The sequence below is a fragment of the Xenopus tropicalis genome, chromosome 5 (genome assembly GCF_000004195.4).
Source record: "Xenopus tropicalis strain Nigerian chromosome 5, UCB_Xtro_10.0, whole genome shotgun sequence".
Classification (NCBI taxonomy): Eukaryota; Metazoa; Chordata; class Amphibia; order Anura; family Pipidae; genus Xenopus; species Xenopus tropicalis.
The window spans coordinates 111,375,422-111,390,374 of NC_030681.2; the positions used below are offsets into that span (position 1 = coordinate 111,375,422).

The 14,953-nt window shown below is 39.9% G+C and overlaps 1 protein-coding gene and 1 long non-coding RNA gene across 5 annotated transcripts in view; one reads left to right on the plus strand and one right to left on the minus strand.

Annotated features, from left to right (window-relative positions):
- pld1 (phospholipase D1) overlaps positions 1 to 14,953 on the plus strand; it is a 96,419-nt gene that overhangs the window by 23,399 nt on the left and 58,067 nt on the right. Inside the window, exon 1 of one of the 4 annotated variants that reach the window (XM_031902208.1) lies at positions 8,834 to 8,916. The exons of 2 other annotated variants lie outside the window; for them this stretch is intronic. The gene's annotated coding sequence lies outside the window, so the exon portion shown is untranslated. Of the gene's footprint in view, positions 1 to 8,833; positions 8,917 to 9,494; positions 9,652 to 14,953 lie in introns of those variants that run through there. One more of the 4 variants, XM_031902207.1, reaches the window with a different exon arrangement.
- LOC116410869 lies at positions 575 to 1,994 on the minus strand. The gene is made up of 2 exons (XR_004222700.1): positions 1,887 to 1,994; positions 575 to 1,774 (listed from the first exon to the last, which is right to left on the minus strand). It is a non-coding gene; the product is annotated as an uncharacterized LOC116410869 (long non-coding RNA).

Genomic DNA, 14,953 nt, shown 5'->3' on the forward strand with positions numbered 1-14,953 from the left:
TTTTTACAGTAAGGGTTTCCTCTGGAATTTCCAGACCATAGTGGGTCTGAATGTCACTGGGACAGAGATTGGTGACATATAGAATCAATGTAATATTCTGTTGAATATGTCACCTCTGTATAAGTGAAAAAGGTTCAACACTCAAGAGTTGAGGGACAAAACTACAGTATATATGTGGACAAAGTATACAAAAATATTTGCCCCTCTGTACACATCCAAATTGGCACATGTAAGGATTTGAAAGTATTAACCAGCGCTTTGTCACCCACAGGAAAGGTAATGCAATGTCGTTGCATTTAAAAATGAAATGTCCCCTAAAGCACTGGCCCAAAGTGGTTAGTACCAGAAGCAAATTGAAACAATTTACATATTTGATCCCTTAGGCTATTGGCATACACCAAATAGTTTTAGTGCCACTGACCTCTAGTAGCAAACAGCTTCAGTCACAATGCCCTTGTCCTCCTGTCACCATCTCTGACATTAGTACATGAAAAGCACCATATTGGATATGAGGAGCAGTGACAGTCAGACCTTGGTGCCAGAATGCTCAGTTGAGATAAAATAAACTCACATAAAGTGGACAGCATTTCTTTATTACTTCCAAGTTTTAAACATCTTTATGTAAGCCACCAACACAGACAAAAAACAAGTTCTGTCAAGTGTCTTAAGGATTATTTTGTTGTCTAGCAGTGAGTTGCTGCTGAGGAACTTGTAATTTGGAAACTGTACTTTAGCTTTTTGGGTGCTGATTGCTGTACATTCTATAAACAAAAATATTATTTCCTGTCAGATAATTAACATGTTTGGCTTAACTGGTCCTTTAATATATCCTAGTTGTCTCCTCTTATATAATACATGAGATTTTTTCTTCATGTACCAGTGGTGTTGGATTACTCATAAAATAAATTAGCAGCTTCAGATATCTACCCTGCTAATGTTTTAATGGAGTGTTATTTTTTTTTTCTTTTTGTACAAAACATTTTGAGCTAATATAGAATTTTAGTTACTTCATGCAAAATTTGTTCTTATCTAAAAAGTGCTATTGATCTTAGAGCTTAGGAACGTTGTATGAGTTGGGTTGGGGCCAGGCAAGAAACTTTGTGTTACTGATGTTTTTGTCTATAAATCAGATTCAGATTGATGGAAGAAACTGACAGGGAGTCTCCAGCAAGCATGGAATTATCTGACGTAGCCTGCTTTGTTGAAGAGCAGGCTATACAGGCAGAGTGAGTACAGTGTTCAGGTGGCTGGGGCTGTCATAATGGGAGGAGGGCCACTGGGATTTCACAATCGACATCTCTACAGACGCTAATGGATATGCTAAAGCATACTCTCATAGCACAGCTTAACTAGTTTGTCCTGCCAATGCTGCCCTATGGCCAGAAATTAATAATGTTGCAGCATCTAGTGTGTAAATAAATGCTGAGATGCTGAATCACAGATTACCTATAAACCATATGTGTTTTGGGTCATATACAATCTGCATTAAATTTAGTGAATACTAATGCATGGAAGGATGCAATGATCACCGGTTTCGTGTTCCCTTCCAGCAGGGATGCTGGGGTGATTTATTTTTTTAAAAGACCTTCATTGTTTATACCAAATAATGACTTGCTACATGCTATACAGAGCTACAACTGCAGTCCTATGGTTTAAATGATTGTAAAGAAAGGTCACCCATAGATTAAAATATTACTGTCCAGAACTCTCTCCACCAGCAGCAGTGGAACAGGGTAGCTGGGATGTCATAGCAGGACCTATTGCATTTAGGCATCTTAGAAAAGGCTATGCAGGGCCACCAAAATAAATGGGTAAAAAATTGCATTTGCAATGTGGGACATTAGCCTTTACATCAGAAATAATTTTGGAATTAATGAAGCAGGCACCTTATTTTGATTTGCTAAAAGAGCTCAGAGAGTTAGCAATTGGTCTTAATTAATAATTAATAATTTTGCTTTTTATTCAGCAGCTCTCCAGTTTGGAATTTAAGGAGCTTGTTGCTAGGATCCAATTAACCTAGTAACCAGGCAGTGGTTTGATGAGAGACTGGAATTTGAATCGGAGAGGTATAAATTGAAAAAAAAATATGTTACAATAACAATAAAATTGTAGCCTCCACAGAGCAACCGTTTTTTGGCTCCTGGCGTCAGTTGACCACCATTTTAAAAGTAGAAAGAGTCAGAAAAATGCATTAAATAATTCAAAAACTATAACAAATAAAAAGACAAATTAAAAAGTTGCTTAGAATTGCCCATTGTACAGCATACTAAAAGTTAACCTAAGTAGGGTAAGGAAAGTACTTCTAATAATTTGGTGTGTGGGGGGGAGGGTGGCTGTAGGGGTCACAATAGAATGTTTGCCCTGGGCCCAAAAGTGACTTAAAGCAGCCCTGAGGTTATACATTGCATCAAGCTAGAATCCTTTTTCTCGTATTAAAAGGCAATTTTTAATGTTCTGACAATTTTTTTATATTGCGTAGGATTGCTGTGTTTGTACATTTCTGGAGCAGTCTTCCTTTTCTCTGTATTTCTTGTTTGTTTTGGCCTGAATCTCAGGAATGATACAGTGTCTCAGAACTGACTTTTCCATGAATAGCACACAGAGCATCTGCTATATCGTCAGTTCAGCTGCTTTATACGAAAATAGACATGCAATTGCTGTAAAAACATTCAAACCAAAACAAATGCACCTCTATTTCAATATTAAAAATGAAATCTTAAAAAAGAAAGAAATACTTGAGATACACTAGCCTCATTACATTTATTCAAAGAAGACCAGGGCAGACACTCATAAAAATGTTCAGTCCATGTTAGCTTTTGTATAAGAAACAAAGTTCACCATGTAAACCACTATTGGAGGAGGTTAGGAGTTGGCTCAACAGCAAGGGACACTAGATCAATATATCCAAGATCTGCTGGCTTAAAAGTATATGATACCGTCCTCAATTAAAAAAAGTGTATACTTGTAAATGAAAACAAGTGGAGGATGTACAAGATTAAACACAGTTACAAAAACACATAGCCCCTTGGTGCCTGTATAACAGCTTGGTGATTGCAATGTACAACACATCTTTAGTTATACTGTTCAATTCCCCATTATGCAAGGACATATTTGAAGTGGTGTAGGTTTCACATAAGATTTTCTTCTACATATTGTAAGTATGTACTAGTACCCCACAGGTGCAAAAAAAGTAAGCTTTAGCCTTATCATTGGCTGTCATTGCCTTATTATTGGCCTTGAATGTTGCTCCAATTGGCCTCAAAGTAGGTGCTCATTTTTGAATTTCTGGTAAGGAGGCAAGTTTTGGTTGCATAAAAACCAAATATAATGCCAAATAGAACCTTCTGTAGGCTGCCATTCCACATTGGGGCTATTAAGTAGCCAATTTTTATTTCTTTTTTGTTTCTACTCCCAGGAACCTTATTCATGCTTGTGTTGCTCCCCAATACTTTTTCCATTTAAATGTGGCTCACAGGTATAAAGGTTGTGGATCCCTGCTCTAGAGTGTAATAATAGTTAAAGCTACAGAGTTTGGGGGGGTGATTGATTTTGTGGTTCTAATGAGCATTGTATTTTCTGGTACCCATGTGACTGTTAAGCAAAACTAAAATAGAAAGGTTGATGGCATGCACTTAGGATGAGAGCACTTGACGAACAATACAAAAGCACAATCAGCTATGTTTATCCAAAGATACATTTCTATTTACTTCACTGCTATAAAGAAAGGCTTTGATTTTATTTTGCTATGAGTGTGGCAGCAATAAGAACTCTGGCTGAGGGAGTAGAAACACAACATCCCAAAATTTAAAGGAGAAGGAAAGGCTAAGTCACTGGGGAGTGCCAAAATGTTAGGCTCCCCTGGCTGGTGCTCCTGTTAGAAGAAAACAGCACCAGCCTGGGATACCTGTAAACTAGCGTCTCCTCTTCCTTCTGCTGTCTTCGCACACTTGCGCATGCACAGTAGAGTGAAAAGCCAAACTTCAACAAAAAAGTCAGCTTTTTCACTATACTGTGCATGGGCTGGCCCCCTGGATTTAGGAGACAGAAGACAGAAAGAAGAGGAAACAATTGCTGCAGGTACCCCCAGCTGATGCGGTTTTCTCCTAACAGCAGCACCAGCCTGAGGTAAAGGGTAAGCGATTAAAGTCACAGGGGGTGCCTAACATTTTGGCACTCCCCAGTGACTTAGCATTTCCTCCTCCTTTAAATGTTGGGAAGTTGTGTTTCTAGTCCCTCAGCCACAGTTCTTATTGCTTCCACTCTCAAAGTCACTGGGGGGGGGGGGGGTTGCCTAACACTTGGCATCCCCAAGTGATTTTTACCTTTCCTTCTCCTTTAAAAATTTAAATACAAATAGAATGTGTATATGTCTAATGGGATAGAAATAAATGGACTCATAGGGAACTAAAAAGAGAAGGTCACATAAAGCTAGTTTTGGTCTCATAGTGGCTATAGGAAACCACAAGCTATAACAGAGTATAATAGTGTATACATTTAGCAAAGAAAGCAGTGATGATTTATTAAACATTATATTTTGTGCACATTCAATACATAGTAGGTACATGCCACTGCTGTAGCTTTTACCAATGTTTTCTTTGGAAAAGTAAAAAACCTTTCTAGCTCATGTTACTCCAGTTGTAATTTTGCATAGATCAGTGCTTTTAATATCGATGCTTAAATTAAGTCTTTTGGGTATATTACTTTTTCCAAAAAAGCTATGTAATGATATTTCATGTATTTAGCTAGACAGACTGTAGTATAAAGAATTTTATAATAACCATACCTTCAGTATTAGAGTAACACAAAAAAATAAGTGCCTAAAAGTAATTACAATATAATGCACTGTTACTCTGCACTGGTACAACTGGCGCCTCAGAAACACTACTAAAGTTTATCTGCTGTTTAGCTGCAGGGGCAGCCATTCAAAGGAGAAAAGGCACTGGTTACTTATCAGATAACAGATAAACCACCATTGTACTCTACAGAACATATCTGTTATCTTCTGTGTAACCTGTGCCTTTTCTCCTTTTTTCCCAGCTTGAATGGCTGCCTCCATGGCCACACAGCAGCTTATTTATATAAACTATAGTAGTATTTCAGAAGCAAACACATATTTTAACACAGCATAAAGCAAAGTATGAGCAATCCAGCCACCTCATTGGCCACAGATTAGCGCAACTTTCCCTTTTGAATGCATGAATCCTCAAATCAGATAAAACAATGGAACATTATCTGATATATATCTAAAAATATCTAAAGATCCAATGGCTTATCTATAGATGAACCAGCCTGTTACATCGGCAAATACCTAAGGTTGCTATTTAACCCAAATTTGACTGGCCATTTTGTTTCATTTGCACCATATTGCCCAATCACCTGGGCACGTATGGATTGTCACATCAAATAGTAGAGGTTGTAAACAAATGCAGACAGTTTTAGGAATTCGGAAGTCTGACATTATACTTGAAAGCATTATGCCACTCAAATCTTCTAATGAGACATTACACATACATACACTGAATTAGCGACATGTTTCTACCTGTTCCTTAGATTAAATCACTTGCTTTATCAGTGAAGAACATGCTTACTCATTTTATTTATATTGTAACCTATTCTGTTTCAACTTTCTTGATTTATAACATCCTTGTGCAACTTTCCGTTGCCACCATCCCACATAACTTATCTACAACCTTATGTGAATTGCCTAGAAACATATGTAACTTACATCTATGTATCATGCAATAAGCAGGAAGGTGTGTAGGTTTTAAAGTTAGGGCAAACTATACTGACACCAAATAACATAAAAAAAACTAAAAGGAAAATTATACCTCCAGAATGAATATTCCAACAGACAGTCTATATCAGGGGTGGGCAAAGTTTTTGGCTCGGGGGCCACATTGACTCACAGGCGGGCCAGGCCGGGCCAACGTCCTCCCACCAGCTCCCCCCCCCCAGCATCCTCCATCTCCCCGACCTGCGGCTCCCTCCATTGTTCGACTGCGTCTGTTTCCCGGCTCCCCGCTGCATCCTTTTTTATGGTTGCGCCCCCTGCGTATACAGCACGCACGAAGCGCAACCAATCAGGGCCCAGAAATTATTTAAAGGCACCCAGAGTCTGCGGGCCGGATTAAAAAGGCCAACGGGCCGGATGTGGCCCGCGGGCCGTAGTTTGCCCACCCCTGGTCTATATTATAAGTGACCTATTAAAGAATATATATATATAATCAGTAAATATTGCCCTTTTACATCCTTTCCCTTGACCCAACATTTAGTGATGAGCTGTGTGCTCCCTAAGAGATCACATGACCAGAAATAATGCAGGTTTACCTGTAAAAGGAAAAAGTGTGGAAGAAAAAGACAGAACTCTGTCCATTAATTGGCTGATGGGGCCAAACATGTATGTGTGCCTTGGCTTGTTTGCATGCACTCTGAATCCTATGATACCAAGAGGCAGCCCTTGATTCTTAAAATGGCAATTTTCTATTTAGTAGTGCCCAATAGAACATACTACTAAAAACTATATTGTTATGAAAATTGGTTTATTTAGCTGAAGCATGGTTTTACATATGAGCTTGTTTATGTAATATATTTTTATAGAGACCTACATTGTTTGGGGGTATAGTTTTCTTTTGAGGTAAAGTATACTGCCCAAAAATGAACTGACTTATTAGCACATAAATTAATAGTTTTTATTTATATGAGCTACTACTGACTTATCATTGGTCCTCACAGGAAGATCATTGGGCCCCTAAACTTGTGCAATTTACGTAACTTGCACAGACACATACTTTCTGTTACAAGTAATGACAATGCAGAGCAGTGTGACAGGAGCAGGGGGTTGTGTAGAGTTTAACTTTAGGGCAAATTCCACTGACCCCCAATGAACTGACTGACTTATTAGAGTATTCATAATATAATATTTATATGGACTACTTTATAGAGTAATATACTGTTTATATTGGGATCTATTTACTGAATTATATGAGCTATTTCCTACATAAACTTTTCAGCTGCGGATTAACTAGTTAGTGGGTACCACAGCAAAGTCATTGAGCCTCTAAATTTTGGGAACAAGGCATTTTTCCATATATTGCAGCTGCTTATCAGCCTCTTCCCACAGTGCTCCTATGGTTCTTGGGCCCCCAGCAGTTGCAGGATCTGTTACCTCTATAACAGGGACGCTGCTGCCATGAGGCAAGTTGAGATACTCTCTGCAGGCAGCAGTGCTATACAAGTTGCCAGAGGAGGCAAAAAGCTGCTCCAGGTAACTTAAAGAGCCAAAATGCAGATTTTTGAATTAGAATTTGGTCTCTTCTAGTGCAAAGAGCGCAATAGTGCTCTCTGTACTAGTGATAAGGCTCCCCTCTGATACAAAAAACTATGCACGGGGGAGCAAGGGGGGCAGCATCAACTTGGCTGCCATGGCAGCTAGGACCCCTGAGGCAGTGCTGCTCTATAAGGATTATGGGGTTTGTATCACATTGTGTAGTGCATACAAAAGGGTGTATAGTCAAAAATATTGGTACTACAGCACTTATGTTTATGGGAGCCCCAAATAAATTGTGATTAAAAACCCGAAACCATCAAACTTTTTTCTTGCAAACGCTACCAACAAAGTTGATGATTCCTGCACCACATGTAAGGGGCATGGCAAAAAATGATGGTACTTCATGCTTGTGTTCCTGAGGGTGGGGCAAATAAATTGCATGGGGGGGCCACAAAGTTTCCCATGGCGGCTGTGGAGATCTCAACTAACCCAATGCAGCCTCCTGCGTGTACACTCTAGCATTCCTCTCCTCCCCCACCGTATGAGATGCAGATGAAGTGGCTGCCTGCTGATTTGCAATCCGACTCCCGTCACCCATCTGTTGTCCCATCCTCTCCTTTCTCCATTGTCTCCAACTCTCCTCCTCCTCCCTATTCCTGAAAAAGAAACTTATACGACCAAAATTATGACTGTCCATGTTATATTGTTGGTCCATCAACCTAGGCCTCCTTTGCTAATGCCTATGTGACTTCCTCAGATCATAACTACAACCCTCACACTCTTCACAATAGTCCCCATCACAATAAGCATCCTCATAAAAATCATCATCATGGCCATAGTACTCCCAACCTTGCAGACCACCCCCATACCTGGGTCTCAAAGTGTCCTGCACGTATCTCGGTCGGCCATTACCTCTCAGATGTGTATTGCAACCCCCTCTTGCCCAGCCTCGCCCGCAACCCCCCCCCAGGGACAGGATCAGCCTCCATGCCCCACTCACCTTCGTCCGATGCCTCATCCAACTCCTCTCCCCTTTCTGTGCTGCGCTCTCTCCCACCTTCTGTCTTGGTGGCCGTGGACTTCTTTTCCCAGCGTTCACATCCCCCTAATGTCCCCCTTCCTGCCTCTCCCGATGTGGTCTGATCGCTACCCACATCCCTTACTCCCCCTCTTGGGACCCTTTCGTGGTTTGCGTTGGTGGCAGTGGCAGCCTTTTTCCGGCCTATTCCCCTCCCTTGCGGGCCTCCGAACCCCCTCCCTTGTTCCGCTGCACTTACCGCGCACTCCCCTCGTTCCTCGCCACCTTCCGTAACCCCTCTGCCATCATCTGGAAATCTTCCGCAATCCTGTGGCATCGCATCATTTCTCCTCACTACTTTGCCAACCCTTCCCAGCACCGGACGTTTGGAGTTCCTCTCCTCCTGCAAAAGATACCTCACCTTCCTCTTCCGCGTGGTTCCTAACAACAGCTTCCCCTGCTCCCCTCCATCCCGGAACCTTTTTGGCCGAAGAATCTTCCTCCTGGGCAATTCCACTCCTGCACCAAAGGCATCTATTATTCAAGCGAAAATCACTTTTGCTTCTGCTGAACGATGCCTGCTGCTGATGCCTGCTGCCTGCACGGGCACCGATCCTGAAACAAGAAACAAGTAAGAATGTATCCTTAACAAACATACATCCCATTACATACCTTGCTCTGCCTAAGTCCCCTCTCCTGCCCCCTCCCCTAGCCCGCCCCTCTTTTTCCCTCCGCTGCTCACCCTTCTATTGTTCTACCTGGAGCAGGCCGGGGGAGGGAGCAGGTCCTGCCCGAATGACCATATGGCTAAAGGGGGAAGGGGTCTCAGCCAAAATTCATTTCAGCCCTATTTGGGCTTCATTCCCACAAAGTTTCCCATGGTGGCTGTAGTAGCCAGTTTAAGAGTGAGTTATTTTTCTAATAATACATTCTGGCTTGCTTTGCATATAGGTACAAGTTCTATGTGCTGTAAGCTGCTGGTGCTGCGTATACACAAACACGTAGTTGCCTTAGTAATCCGATTCTTGGTCACCTTTGCTTAGGAAACTGACCCAATGCAGGTTGCCACAAGCTCAGATAAAGAGACTTGGGCACATCACGCCCCCGGTGACATCACTGGCAGTGCCTCAAACTTATTCACTTGCTCTAATAGGCTAATACTTTTAGAGGGTGTGGCTAAATTGCAGGGTGCCTGTGGGGAGTTGGCTAGAGTCTCTAGTCTGCCGTATGTGTCAGTCTGTAGGTGCGGGGCTGCTCGCTGTGGTAATCTGTAAAGCTGCTGAGGGTTGCGTGTGAAAAACTTTATCCAGGAAGAAGAAATCTCATCACTGGCACAATGTGCTTTCTCTCGGCACAGGGGCCAAAGGTTGGTACAAGCAGGAGCAAAGCTGCACGTATTATAAATGCGATGAGGGTCAGTCACAGTGCAGATTTCTGAATTGTAATGCTGAAATTTCCTTTTAGATCCAGCCTATAGCCCTCAGACTCCAAATAGAGGGATGCAGGTTGCATATCCCAAGAGGCAATGACACGTTCTGCTAATATTTTGTGCTGCAGGAAATCTTGTGACTGCAGTCTTTTTGTTAATAACTTTATTTTTAGGTTTTATTGGATTTATTGTTCCAATTAGCTATTGTTTAGTGTTGACTGATTCATTCAATTTTGTTATGGGTTTTCATTTTCATACATTTTAATTATCCGTTTATTTTAAGTTTTCCTATATTTCTTCTTTTAATTAGTATAGGAAAAATATATTGAAGAATAACAATAAGAAACATCCACTGCACACGATAAAGCATATAGGTTTTTTTTTTAAAGTTGTTTCATGCATTCTCCTGTTGCCATAATAGATTTATACATGTGGAACAGAGCATATGTGTGATTAGTTAATACTTGTAGGTCACACAGGAAGCATGTATTTGTCCAGTGTATATGAGGGTATGCAACTAATAGCCACTTTTTCCTCATCCTGCACAACATGCATATGCATATTAATATCTGCTTCATTTTAATCTTGTATTAAACTAAATGTAAATGCTTTGGGCAGTTTTAAGAAGTCTTTTTTTTCTCCTTTTTCCCCATGATCCGGGGATATTAAAATGTGAACCTAAGGCATCATCTTTCATATTCATGAACAAAATTAGGATGCACCTTCCTTTTATTATTATTATAAACAATAAAGGCTATTTTGTGCAGAACCATCCTTGTTTTCATATAGATGAGCTGTAGGTGCTCTACTAATTGACACGGGTTATACTGACACTGAAAGAACCCCTTCTGGGTCTATATTTATGGCATCTTTCAGGCATTTTGATAAATACAACCACAGTGCTATATACTTACCTTAAAGTCTTGAAATGCAATAGTGCAACATTTTATGGGATATTACAAAATCTCATCCTCCTTGTTGGAATGTAAAATCTGTTCGGATGAAATCTAAGTTTTCTTTTCTTGATTTTATGCAACAACATCATATGGTCTATGTATTTCTATTGAAAATACACTGTAGGAAACAAAAGTCATTCTGCTTTAAATGTGGCAGATGAAAAATGTAGTTGGCAGACCAGATTTTAATATTATTTACATTTTTTTGAGACTGCAGCTACATTCAACTTTTGAGGACTTCCGACAAATGATCCCATGTAGTTTGCTCCTTACGTTTATGTTCTATTTACATGTTTGCAGGGAATTTTCTAGTAAAACCATTCCCAATATGTGACAGCCCTGCTGAACAGTCTTGTAAAGCTGGCCACATTCGATTTTCGATCTTTCAGTCGCACAAAAGATCGTTCCAACCCTCCACTGACATTCAGGGCTGAATCGTCGGATATGGAGGTAGAAACAATAGGATTTCTACCTCCTTCTGTCGATTTAGCCCTGAAGGCAGATTTTGCTCTGACGCCTTCAATGGTGAGTTGTCATACACGCACCGAATATCATGCGAAACAAGGTTTCGGACGATATTATTGGTGCTTGTATGGCCAGCTTAAGACTGATGAATTGTATCACAACATCCATTGAATGGGGGTAGCCAGGAATTCCTACTCTGAACGCAGTTATGCTTGTTCTGTTGGTTTTGCAAACCCCCAACCTTTTTATCTCTAAGCCATTGTTTTTAGTGAATTCCTTAGCTATTTTGTATCTGCAACTTTGGTTCAAAGTTAGCGGTAGCAGAAATAATGCAAAATTTTGCAATGGAGGTTTAACACATCTGAGCTAATTTATGAAAATTTGCATTAAATTGCAAGTACAAAAACATACAGGAAGGTTATCTGGTTCCTGGTAAAATTTGACCAAATGGTGTGTGGATGTGATAGGGACCATAGACTGTACGCTCCAGTGGAGCAGGAACTGATGTGAATTATGCTCAATCTCTGTAAAAGTGTTGCATAAATGTGTCACCACTATGTAAATAACAGATAATAATAATAATAAAATACAGCTTTTAACAGCAATTAGTGTCTAACAGTCTACTGCAATTAGAACATTGATAACTGCACATGTGCAGGTGCAGAATAGTACCTATGTCTGTAAATGGGCACTATCATATATACCTTTGTATGGGGCATGGCAATTTTAATATTTCTATCCATTTAATAATAATCTAATATTGCTAATGGGCTGCCACTGAACACATTCACTTGCTGGAAGATGATGTCAGTATGTGATATAAATTTCCAATTTTCTGTTTATTAGATGCTCTAGTTCACAGAAATAGGCACGGCGCTTCGAGAAAATCTCTCTGTGGCTTACTCTTTATGTAGCTCAAACGTGTGCTCTTATTAAATTATTGGTGTTAAGCGGACTGATTGTGAAATATGAGTCGGTTAAACCTATTGTGAATACAAATTTAGTAGAATGTACAACACTGATTTGTACTTTTGTTTTACACACTTGGAGACTTTACAAATACAAGGCAAGCTTTCATTTTGCAGTTGCACGCAGAGATGCGTCAAAATCTGTCTGCTTAGTAAAACTGTACATACATCAGTTCACTGCATTTATTACAGCAGCAGGATGCATTGTGGATTTTATGGTGGACAACCTGCCTATGAGGTCCAAAGGCCTCTACTTGTATTGTAATCTGTTAACATATGGCACATAGAGATAATAGGTCACAGCAAAAAAAATGTCTCTGCACCATGAAAGAAAATGTGCTTACCCCGGGAAACCAATTATACCTAAGCATGCCCACCTTGGGGCATTTTACTAACCTGTTACACTTCCCATTACAATGAGCTGCAGTTAAAAGCAGGTGTCAGTAATGAAATTCTCAGTCACCTAAATCACTGCTTGATTGATGCACATATCCAGAAATAACTGGAAGTGCATTGCAAATAACATTCATTAATGTTTAATGACCTTGCCTAAAGTAAGACATACTTACATAAATAGTGACATGGCCCCTGCTTTTAGTTATGGCTAAAAGGATTATTATCTCTAAAAATGACCTTTATTGCAGCTCCCCATTGATCATTTCTGGTCCATGGCTGTTACAGATGAGTGGTAGGCATGTCCTAACACTAATTTTTTAGAAGCACAGTAGGATGTGGGCATCCGATCACGGATCACAGATTAGGCTGTCTGCCTAATTGGTGGGGATTAGCCCTGTGTGTCGCTTGCCTGGAAAAGCAGCCAGCAAGAGTTAGAATGGTTAACTGGCACTAACAAATAGCATAAACTTAATAAAGATAAAATTGATAGTATACATCTCCATGGTTTATTCTATAAGTATGGCATGCAGAGTACTACACAAAGTTAGATCTCCAGCGTCTGTTGTAATTAGCGATTATTTTACAATTTTTTTCATTGCTGACTAATAGAACTAACTGCAGACTATTATCTATAAGATTTTTAAATCTTAAAAAGGCACATATCATCCTAAAATTGCTTCCCATATTAGAGGTGCGGTGGGTCTTTTTAAAAAAAGCAGTGCTAGGCTGCCCACACTGGAAGCAGCCATGTTGTGGCACTTGCATGCGCATAATGAGTGTCACAACTCGCTCGTTATGTACATGCGTGAGACGTATCCACCAACCCTACGTCTCACACACATGCGCATAATGAGCGAGTGTGGAGTCTAGATCATGATGCACATGTGCGCCAAACAACATGGCCGCCTGCACCAGGAGCTATTGTTTTCCTGAACCAGAGTGTGGGCTCTGTTAGCAATCTATAAACAAAATACACAATTATATAAAATATACATGACTCTATGTTTGCAGATATTTACTTTATTTATATTTAAGAACTGATAATGTTATACAACTTTTGCAGATTACTTTGCAGTGGTAATTATAGTGGGATGGGGAGAGTTCATGAAAAGTGTCTTGCATGACCTGTTGCACCAAAGGCAGTTTCCTTATTGCGGTTTATACTGAAACAGTGAAGGAGTTAATGTACCAGCAATAAGTAGTGTTGCTATGAGACTAGAACCCACTGCTTCAAAGTTTCAAGTATAGATAGATTGTAGCTGGTAACCATAATCACAGCAACTACCATGTAGAATATATTGATTGCTTTGCTTTGGATAAGACTTCTAGACAATGCAGATTGGTAACAGTATCAGTAGTTATACATTTTTGTACCTCTTTCTGCAGGGTTTAAATACATTAGGATTAAGCAATCACATGTTATTGCAGTGTATTATCCAGCAATGCCGTATTGTCTCTCTCTAGGGTTGTAGCCCAGGACAGAAATAAACAAAATTGTAATTTTGCAAGGAGAAATTGCATTATTTTATTTACTTTACTCCTGTACTCCTAGGGGTTTATTCAAGCATTTTTTATATGTTTTATTTTGTAAATGCAGCATTTAATTTCTAGTGTTTAATGAATGTTCTAAATATTACTGGCGCTGTGAAAAAGTGTAACATTTATAACTGTATACTGTACAAGTGAATTGTGGCTGCGTTTTTATGCACTTATACACGGTTTTGCAGTGAAATCTACAGGTGCATGCATTTAATCTAAAAATTGTAATTTGTATAATATTTTGGAATGTTTTAGGGATGCTTTCCTGATCTTAATCCCATAAATTAGAATTCCATACTCCCTGTGTCCTCCATTGCCACCACCTGATGCAGGAAGCAAGCTCAGATCAGCCAATAACCCATAAAAAAAATGACATGCTTAAAGACACACACTGAGGACTTTCCTGAATGTAGCTTTAATACCCAAGGCCATTTTGGTCAAATCTACTGTTCCCCTGTCTGCTGCACACCTCCACCTCTATTTTGTTCTTAGAGCTGGACAGGTGGTTGGGCTGCTGTATCTTTATGCAGAGAACACTTATCATGTAAACTCACCTATGGCCAGCTGACGTTATATGAGAACAAGAAAATGCCCTCATATTTAAGGAGACATAATTTGCAAAAGCCATAGGGCACTGAACATTCTGATTGCCTTGTGGTTTTGGGCAATAATTGCCTCTGCAGGTAGCCATGATATGCCACACTGTAGTAACATTTCCTGACATTAGCTTAAATATTTGTGCTGAAGTATGTTATAAAAGTTACATATATTCAGCTAACTGATCTTTCTTCTTTTCAACTAATGGTTATAGACGGAGTCTCAGTGAAACATTGCACTAAGCAGTTACAATGGTTGTAGAGGGGGAGGAGGACATGGTGTTCTTGGAGCGCAGCTTGTGGCAAGTGCAGTCAAAGA